Raw genomic sequence first — 10,846 nt, 5'->3', positions numbered from 1 at the left:
CAGCTTGCCATCCTGTAGGGAGCCCAGCGGGGGGGGGTTAATGAGCATTTATGGGCGGCTTGCTCCGTACCAGCCGGTGCTAAGTATCGGGTGCGGTGCCTGCCGTTTATTGGTGTAGGAAGTAATTAACAAAGAGCATCTACCTTAGAACTGGAGTTGGGCAGGCGTCAGATGCCGTCTAAGCCCAGCTGAGGAAGATGAGGGAGCTGGCTAGGAGAGGCAGCGGGGAGGCCTGACAAGGAGCGTGGCAGGAGAGGAACAGCGTTTGCAAGAGTGTGTTCAGGCCGGAAGGGGCTTGACCGTGGCTGAGAGGAAGGGTGCAAGAGGACATGACGGGCCAAGGTGAGGTCTTTGAACATGACTCTGAAGGCAGGGGGTTAAGAAGGATGAGTGTCACGGATTTTGTGTCTTAGAAAACCTGGATGGCTGACGGGACAAGACAGGAGGAAAGGAGACCAATAAAGAGATGGTTTCCATCTTACTAGTCTGGCAGGGAGTGGCTCACTGCGTTTCCCAGGTGATGCTGGACCGCGGGGTGTTGGGGGAAGGGGCACAGCAGGGGATCTGTAGGCCGGCAGGCTCAGGTTGAAGTCCTAGCTCTTCTGTGACTGGCGTGCGCCTGTATGGCATCACTCAAATTTTAGTTATAGTTACTTCGTCTGTACAATGGAACTCATTTTAGTAGTACTAGCCTTATACATGGGCAAGAGGGCCTGCCTTGGACCCCACGCTTTAGAGAGCCCTGCTCTGGGTCTCCTCCAGGTAAGGGGGCCATGAGGCCAGAGAACGTGCCCACTCCAAATCCGTTCCTTCCTTATTCTGTGCTCTAGGCATCCAGGATCCAGGAATTTCCTGCCCGAATGGCCAGCATCTGGGCCCGTGCAGACCTCTTTCCTGGTCTCCGGAGTGTGGGTGAAGGTTGGACCCTCAGGATGGGGCTTCTCCTGCATAAGCGCAAGGGCCCTCAGGTCAGAAAGGAAAGAGGGAAGGCCACAGGTGAGACTGAGACCTCACCTCCCTGCCCCTGGCATTGCAGGAGTCCAAGGATTTGGAATTGAAACCTGCCTTTGAGGTTGTTATAAAGATATGTTTGTCCAGGCAAGAGGAAAGAACAAACATTGTCTAACAGTTCGTTAGCTTGGTTTACAACTCTCAAATATTTGGACACATGGCGCGTGGGCCTCCATTTACGTGTTGGCTTTGGGCCTCTCAAACATTGAGGGTGGGCCTGATTACAGGCCCGGCTTGCTGGTTTGTTTAAGAAGCCCAGGACACTGCACGCAAGTGTGAACTCTTGTCACCCGGTCACTCTCCTCTCCACCATGGCTTGTCCTGCAGAGTTTGCACTTTTATCTTATGGACATTTGTAAGACTCACCATCTAGAAGATGCTGCAGGGTATTTCCAGGCCCAGCACCAGCACATTTGAGTGACAGCTGGAATGAGGCCTCCCTGGCACTCCCAACTCTGGAAGGAAAGAAGAAATGATGCCACTAATGATGGCGGTGAAGCAGCCCTGATGGTCAGAGGAGAGCCTTTAAGCATCATTTCACCTCCTTTGAATGATGGAAAGAGCCTTGGATAGGAACCGGGAGATCCAGGCTCCAGTCCTGGCTCTGTTACTCATTAGATCTTTGTCAAATCACTGGAACGAGAGGTTCAAGCTCTGGCACCTTCTGACCCAGGATTCCATGATGCTCCCCACTCACCGAAAAGAATGTATCATGCTGGGCAGAAGGCAGGACCGGAAGCTGCAAAGTGGGAGGGTCTGGCAGATACTTCAAGTCTGGGTCAGCAAGAGGTCAAGGCCAGCTAGACAGAGAGAAAGAGTCCTGTGGGTTTGCAATGAGGCTGGGGTGAGAGCCAGCAGGTGAGACACTCACAGACAAGGCTGTACCCCCATATCTTGGGTAGCGCCTGCTTGTTCTCTGCCTTGCTTTAATCTGGCGGGTGGGGTGGGGTGAGGTGCTCCCGACTGATGGAAGCACAGCCGCCAACTCCCAGTTGCTTCACGAGCTCAGCAGCGCTCCTAGCGGCCGATGACTTTATTCTTTTCATATCCACCAGCCGATCTCTAATGATACAGAGGCCAAGGATGGGTGTCAGGAGAAGTTGTCACATACAGGGATAAAGTTGATCTTTCTATCACTAAGGAAACCTAGACCATGAGCATGGGCTTTAGAGGCAGAAACAGGGCCAAGTCAGAAAAGATCACGGCATGCTTGTTATCCATCACTGGGGAGGGATTCTGGGGGAAACCAGTCTGTGGGTCTTCATGTTCACCCCCTTTCCGAGAATTGTACCGCAAGGACAGGCCTCCTTAATCTCCCTTATACTTAACTTCTCTCCCCAGATCAACTCAAACTGACTGCCCCCATAGAAGTTGAAGCAAATGGGATACACACTTTCTCTCCCACCCCATCCTGACCAGCCAGGAGGGGACGAAGTGTACTGAGTGCCCAGTTCGGGCTTCGGGGACCTTGGGTCTGATCCTGGCTCTGCCACTTGCTGCTGGGCGGCTTTGGGCAAATATCTAACCCTTCTGAGCCTCAGTTTCCTCACCTACACATGACAGTGCCTCCCACTACGGGTCGTTGTGAGGATTAGAAGCAATGCCTATAAAACGCCTGACAGAAGTTTGGAACAGAGTAGGAACCCAGTAAACGACGTGTTTTTTTTACCATGTCTGTGCGCCAACTGATCCTCCGATTGTGCCCCATCTGAGAAGGGTCGTGCGTGTGGCGCGTTCTAGCCTAAACCGCAGCGTGAGTAAATATGAAACGATCAAGCCGGCAGGATTCCCGAGTGCCTTAGCTGCCTTGTTTGTCTTCCTTGAACATGAAGTAGCTGTTTGGAACCTGACACTAGGAAAATAGGACAGAGCACGGAGCAGAGCCACATACCCCGTGGTTCAGCCGCAGTCCTCAGGCACAGACTCAGGGGACGCAGCCAGCGCTTAGCAGGGTCGCCTGCCACTACCCTGACTACCATCTCATGACTAGGACTGTTTCTGGTCCAAGGACAGAACTGGCAGCAGACAGGGAGAAGCACCCTGAGATGGGCCTACTGATGCTCTCAAGGATGTGGGAGACCAAGGGACAGGTGACAGATGGTGAACACACAGAGAAATTACTTCTGCAGAACCCCTTGTGAGTCACTTTCAGGTTAATGTTTCTTGATAGGATCAAAATGTTTAGCAAACAGAATCAGCCCTCCTTGAAAATTGTTGTTGTGATGATGCCAGAGGCTTATGAGAAGGGGGAGGGGGAGGGGAGAGAGAGAGAGAGAGAGAGAGAGAGAGAGGAAAAGAAAGGGGAGGAGGGGGGGAGAAGAAAGGAGGAAAAGAGAAGAGAAGGGAAATATTCAGAATGGTTCTGTGGTCTGAATGTACCACCTTGTGTCTAGTTTCCTCTGCCAAAGAAGAAATGGAAGGAAACAAACTAAGCCAGGGATGCCAGAGTGTCCCGGATGGACTGCTGGTGATGGGGTGGGTAGTTTGAGAGCTGGGTCGTCTGTCCTCTCCCATCCTAGGCACGAGTCGACGTGGCTCCCTTGGTTCACCTGGGACGTGGTCTGGCCACCACTAGCCTCCCTGACACTGACTTACAGAAAGACAGCAGGGGCTCTCTCTCCCCTGTCATTAAAGGGCCTGTGTGATCAACCCTCTTTTCTCAGGAGCTAAAAGAGGGTAGTAGATGATACCATCTCCTTTTGCAGGAAATCAGCGAAGGGTCAACTTTGCTCTGTCCTTTCTGCAGATGGAGAGGCCGAGGAGAGAGTGAGCACTTCTCTAAGTGCCCCACAGCCTGCATGGGAACCTGACAGCTGAGCTCGGGACATTAAAATGTTTTCCATTTATGACTTGGGAAAATTCCACAACTTGCCCCACCTTCCCTCAAGGCCCAGGGGGCTGAGGTGTTTGCACCTGGGTACCTGGAACGTGTGTGACCCGAGTAGGGGCAGAGCCATGCAAGCGGTTCCCTACCCCGTACCTTTCCGGGCCTGGAATTCAGTCCTGTGTGTGTGGAGGTGGTCCCTCCCAATGCTGAAGCAGGGGAGCGAGAACTTAGGCCACTCTGGCTGTAGGCCCCCAAGTAGGCTAGAAACTCCTGTGTGTCCTGTTTGGGAGACTGTTTTAAGCTGGAATGTGGGGCAGGGCTGAGGCAGGACCGGAGTCTGGGGAAAGAAATGAGTTAAGTGGAGGGTACTGAGGGCTGAGCAGTGGCGACCCCCCTCTTGGGAGCCTGAGAGGAGAGCTGAGGCCCCAAAGACCCAGGCAGCCTGTGCCTTCTCCCTGCGTGCTCTGGGCCTTCGAACTTCTGCTCTGGGTTCCACTGAGTCACCAGGCTTGGTCTCAGCTTCTGCTACTGTCCTGCATGGGGCCCAGGACCGTCCTGGGCACTCAGCCCCAAAAGCCCTTCCACTGACTCGGCCATGTCCCATCAGGGGTGGCCACAGCAGGCCGGGGCGGCCCCTCAGGGGTCCAGGGAGGGCCCAGAGTGGCCAAGCTGCAGACGTTGCCGATCTCTCTTTAAACTACGGAGAAAGTCTGATTTGCGGCAGCTCAGCCTTCAGGGTTTGAAGCTCCCAGAACAGCTGCTCTCAGCTCAAGCCGGTCATTAGCGGGCTTGTGGGTTGGAGGTCTGGGAAGAGTTTTCCAGGAGGCAGCACATTGGAGAGGAAAGCGGACTGGCCTGTGGGTCAGGAGTCCCGGGATCCAGTCCTCGTGTTCCTGCGCGCCAGCTGGCAGCCCGAGCAGATCTCTTTCCTTCTCTGAGCCCTGGAAAATGGGGACGGTAGGACCCAGGTGAGGATTCTTCAGTCATTCACCAGCTATGACCGAGCACCTTCGGTGTGCTGAGGACTGCTGGAGACCCTGGGGACGAAGTGACAGACGAGAACGGTAAGGCCTTTTCTTGTGGGGCTGACCTGTATTCTAGTCAGCGCAGGAGACAGACGGGCATAGCCATCAGATAAACCGATCAACACGGTAACTTTACTTACGGATAAGTACCATCCAAAAAATAAAACAGGGTGACTCAGGGAGAGAACCGGGGTTGGGGGAGTGTCCAGAGAACGCCACTGTCCAGGCCAGTGATGTCTTGTGCGGGGTGAGAGCGCTGAGGTGGTCATGAGCGGGCAGATGCCAGATCTCGTGGAAACGGAGCACGTAGGATCCACTGTGACTGGGGAAAAGGGATGGAGAGGATGACTGCTGGACATTTAGTAGGTCAAAACCAGCATTTAAAAAATGAAATAAAACAAAGCACACAGAAGAAAGGGGAAGGGTTAGGAATAGAACACAGTAGAATAAATGGAAGGTAAGAATAGGTAATTTGGGGTGAAACTTTGGATTGAGTTATTTACATGTGTGTACTGGGTTGTAATGTAAATTGCAGGTCACAATTAAAAAAAAAAAGTTTGGCAAGCCATTGCTGTGTGCTTTCCAGTATTTTGTCTGCAGACACCTCCTCTAGGGCCCAGGGGTTATGACTTTCAAAACCTTAATGATGGGCCCTGTACCCTCTCCAGTTTTGAATGGAGCTATTTCTGAAAAAACAAGTCCTTTTCCTGATTCACTTTGTTATAAAGCAGAAATTGACACACCATTGTAAAGCAGTTACACTCCAATAAAGATGTTAAAATAAATAAATAAAAAAATAAAACAAAAACACAAGTCCTTTTCCTATTGGAGTTCCCAAGGATTAGGGATAAGTGCAATTTGGTGAACTTCTGGATAACTGCTAAAGATCACATTTCCCTGCTGCCTCAAGATTTTTTTCAGGGTTGCTGTCCCAGAATCTCCCTTTGCTTCTGGGCAATAGTCCACCTGTGAGTACAGAAGCTTTGCCCTGCCCCCTACCCCCCGCCCCATAACCTGTGTCATCCTGTTCTCTCTCTCTTTCTCCTTTTTTTTTTTTAAATCTAGTTTTAGTGTCTCTCAGGGTCATACAGGTATGTAGTTTGAAGACTCAGAGAGGCTCCTTTGCCTCTGCCAGCTGCCGGCTCTCTTCTGCTCTCCAGACTCCATACTTTCAGAAATTTCAACAGATGCTTGTGACATTTACCCCCATTTCGCCAAATATCAGTAGCAGGTTTAGGTTGCTACTTCTTGATTTTTTTCAGTTTCAGACATGACCTTTTGATTTCTTATTATGAAGCAAATTTAGCTCTTCTCAATCTCTCCAGCACACCCTCCTTATCTCACCATCTCTCCAGTAGAGCCATGTAATTTTTATAAGTATTCAGTGTCTGTATTATGATTACATAAATTCTACTCGCAGCTGAGCCATATAGTATACTACACTTTTTTTTTCAAACACAATAATAAACTTTCCCTGGATATAATTGACTTAATTTTTCATTTGCTTAATTATCTATATGTTTATCATTAATTCAACCCTCCAAGCTAGTTGTCCCTAGTTGTGTAAGTCTCTTCTTAATACATTCGAACATATTGGGCAATATGATAATATCACCTTCTTGAAGAAATCCCCTAGAGCCCTCTGACCTACTCCAAAATGCGTGGGTTGTTCCTAAGCCTGCATCACAGTTATTTTCTTGAGATTTCTCTTCATTATTTTCTTGGGAATCTCTTTCACCTCTCTCATCTTGGCTGTTCTCTTTCTTGGATCTCAAGTCTTTTTCCTCCTTGATTTCTTTTTTCGTTTTGATGGTGCACATCTCCGAGTCCCTTCCTGAGAAAGGCAACGTGGAACCGATGTTTTGAGAGCTTGCATGCCCCAAAATGTCTTTATTCTACTCTCTCTCCTAATTAATAGTTTGGCTTAAGACAGAATTCTAAGTTGGAGATAACTTTTCCTTAGGATTTTGGAGATATTGTTCCATTATTTTCCAGCGTCCATGATTACTTTGAGGTCATTGGTCCTCTGTCCCCTGTTTTTCTCTCTGGAGGCCTGTGGATGGGTATTCTCTTTACTTCATTGTTCTGAAATTCTATGATGCAGTGGTATACTTGATTTTATCCCTCATGCTGAACACTCAGTGGGTGTTTTTGGTGGTGGTGAGAGTTGGCTGGGGTCCTCTTTGGAGAAGGCTGCTGGGATGCTCTGGTTCTCTTTATTCCCCACAGGAGGATGTTGTGGTCAAGAAGATCCCTCTCGGTGCTGCGTTTGGCATGAAGGCATGTTCACTACCATGGTGGCACTGGAGTCTGAGGTGCAGTCGTGTGTGCCGTGGTCGTAGGACCAGGTCTGGCACATGCAGAGCGGCTGTGGCCTCCAGACCCAGGGTGCAGGCATGCTTGCTGTGACAATGATACCGGTGTCCAAGATGCAGGCACACATGGAGTGACTATGGCTCTGAGGTTCACGGCACAGTGAACTTGCTGTGGTGCTGGTGGTGCCAATGTCAAGTGTATACAGAGTGGCTTCTGAGCTAGGGTCTTGGCCATGGGTACAACTGTTTTGGAGAGGGGAGGATGGTGTGGGGACATGGCAGCTCTGGCCCTTGGGGGGGATGCAATGGCAGCTCCTTTCAAGGCAGGGAGCACAACAGTGGCTTCTTCTCCAGGGAGACACCGTAGTGTGGATTCCAAGCATCTCCGTTTGCTGAGGTCAGTGTCAGCAAACTCTGTGGAAGTCCTCAGTGGTGAAAGCTTTTGGTGTCTCAGTGGTGACAAGGGCTGCTGTGGTCCTCCTGATCTCCCTTCGCCCATGTGGGAAGGTCCTGCTGAGGGCATCCCTCTTGCCACTGAGCTGTGCCAGACTGGGGGATGGGGTGATCCCAGGAAAATGCCTCCTACGATTTTCTATGCAGTCATCCTTGGGTTTTGTGCTCCACTGAGTGGCTGCAAGTTCTTTCTTTCATTCAGAGCTCTGCCAGTGCTATGCTATTTCATCTGCTTGTAGTTCTTTATTAGTGTGTGTGTGTGTGTGAGTGTGTGTGTGTGTGTGTGTGTGTGAAGGACAAGCATTGGGATTTCCTAGTGTGCTAACTTGCTGAGATCACTTCTCCTCTTTACTTTTATAACTTTCTTCAATTTCTTTCCTTAATGTTTGCTCTAGTGATTACAGTATGCCTCTTCAATTTATCACAATCTACTTTAAATTAATACTGATTTTTTGGTGACAAAAAGAAACTCTGGGGACTTCCCTGGTGGTGCAGTGGTTAAGAACCCACTTGCCAGTGCAGGGGACATGGGTTCGATCCCTGGTCTGGGAAGATCCCACATGCTGCAGAACAACTAAGCCGACGCGCCACAACTACTGAAGCCCGCGCACCTAGAGCCCGTGCTCTGCAACAAGAGAAGCCACTGCAATGAGAAGCCCATGTACCACAACGAAGAGTAGTTCCCGTTCGCCTCAACTAGAGAAAGCCCGTGCGCAGCAACAAAGACCCAACGCAGCCAAAAAATAAATAAAATTTAAAAAAAAAGAAACTCTGTACAATGTAGCTCCGTTTCTCACTACCCCCTCTTCTGTGCTATTATTGGCATATATACTTATATGTGCTACAAACCCACAGTATGATGTTATAATTTCTGCTTTGAGCAATCATATGTTTTTTTTAAGTTAAGAAAAGATAATATATCATTATATATTCTTTTTTTATTATTATATATTCTTAAATTTACTTACATGGTTGCCATTGTCAGTGCTTTTCATTTCTTTTTGTCAACTGGTTACCATCTGGTATCATTTTCTTTCAGTTATAACGACTTCCTTTAGTTTTTTCCGTAGTATTAGTCAGATAGAAACAAATTCTCTGTTTTATTTATCAGGAAAAGTATTTCTTTCACCTCCATTTTTTTAAAAGATAGTTTTATTGGATAGCAAATTCTTAGGTGACAGTTCTTTTAGCACTTTAAATATGTCATTTCATGGAAATAAAAACAAAAATAAACAAATGGGACCTAATGAAACTTAAAAGCTTTTGCACAGCAAAGGAAACCATAAACAAGACAAAAAGACAACCCTCAGAATGGGAGAAGATATTTGCAAACGAAGCAACTGACAGGATTAATCTCCAAAATTTACAAGCAGCTCATGCAGCTCAATATCAAAAAACAAACAACCCAATCCAAAAATGGGCAGAAGACCTAAATAGACATTTCTAGACTGCCAACAAACACATGAAAGAATGCTCAACATCACTAATCATTAGAGAAATGCAAATCAAAACTACAATGAGGTATCACCTCACACCGGTCAGAATGGCCATCATCAACAAATCTACAAACAATAAATACTGGAGAGGGTGTGGAGAAAAGGGAACCCTCTTGCACTGTTGGTGGGAATGTAAATTGATACAGCCACTATGGAGAAAAGTATGGATGTTCCTTAAAAACTAAAAATAGAACTACCATATGACAGCAATCCCACTACTGGGCATATGCCTTGAGAAAACCATAATTCAAAAAGAGTCATGTACCACCATGTTCATTGCAGCTCTATTTACAATAGCCAGGACGTGGAAGCAACCTAAGTGTCCATCAACAGATGAATGGATAAAGAAGATGTGGCACATATATACAATAGAATATTACTCAGCCATAAAAAGAAACGAAAATGAGTTATTTGTAGTGAGGTAGATGGACCTAGAGTCTGTCATACAGAGTGAAGTAAGTCAGAAAGAGAAAAACAAATACCGTATGCTAACACATATATATGGAATCTAAAAAAAAAAAAAAAAATGGTTCTGAAGAACCTAGGGGCAGGTCAGGAATAAAGACACAGATGTAGAGAATGGACTTGAGGGCACGGGGAGGGAGAAGGGTAAGCTGGGACAAAGTGAGAGAGTGGCATGGACATATATACACTACCAAATGTAAAATAGATAGCTAGTGGGAAGCAGCCGCATAGCACAGGGAGATCAGCTCTGTGCTTTGTGACCACCTAGAGGGGTGGGATAGGGAGGGTGGGAGGGAGGGAGACGCAAGAGGGAAGAGATATGGGGACATATGTATATGTATAGCTGATTCACTTTGTTATAAGGCAGAAACTAACACACCATTGTAAAGCAATTATACTCCAATAAAGATGTTTTTTTTAAAAAAACGGCATTTCACTGCCTTCCAGCCACCTTTGTTTCTGATGAGAAGTCAACCATTAATTGTGTTGTTGCCGTAAATATGATGGATCATTTTTTTCTTTTGCTGCTTGCAAGATCATCTCTTTTCTTTGGTTGTCAGTGTATAACTGTGATGTCTCGGTATGGTTCTCTTTGTGTCTATGTTATGCTGGGTGCATTCCGTTTTCTGATTGTGCTAGTGTGTTTGGGCTGCTATAACAAAATATCATAAACTGGGTGGCTTCTAAGCAACAGAAATTTAGTTCTCACTGTTCTGAAGGCTGGCTAGCCCGAGATCACAGTGCCGGCAGATTTGGTGTCTGGTGAGAACCCGCTTCACTGATGGCCATCGTTTTGCTCGAGCCTCACGTGGTGGAAGAGAGGAGACAGCTCTCTCAGGCTTCTTTTATAAGGGCACTAATTCTTATTCTTTTCCAGATAAATAAAAGTGGGGGAATTTTTTTCTATCCAATTTACATGAGGTTCCACTCTCACGGCCTAATCGTTTCCCAAATGTTCCACTTCCTAATTAGGTTGGGCACATTGGACATCAGGTTTCAACACATGGATTTTGGGGGAACACCCAAAATGCTATTCAGACCATAGCATTGACCCTTTAAGTTAATGTCATTCACTAACACTGAGGAATTTTCAACTATTTTTTCTTCAAATAGTTTTTCTGTGTCTTTTCTTCTTTCCTCTTTTTTGGGACTCCTATTTCATTTATATTTGAACATTTTACATCGTTTGTCAGGTCTCTAAGTCTCTGTTCATTTTTCTTAACTCTTTTTGCTCTCGCTCTCTCTTTTTTTTTT

Source organism: Orcinus orca, chromosome 6 (assembly GCF_937001465.1).
Source record: "Orcinus orca chromosome 6, mOrcOrc1.1, whole genome shotgun sequence".
Taxonomy (NCBI): Eukaryota; Metazoa; Chordata; class Mammalia; order Artiodactyla; family Delphinidae; genus Orcinus; species Orcinus orca.
Note: the sequence above shows the minus strand (reverse complement) of the source record.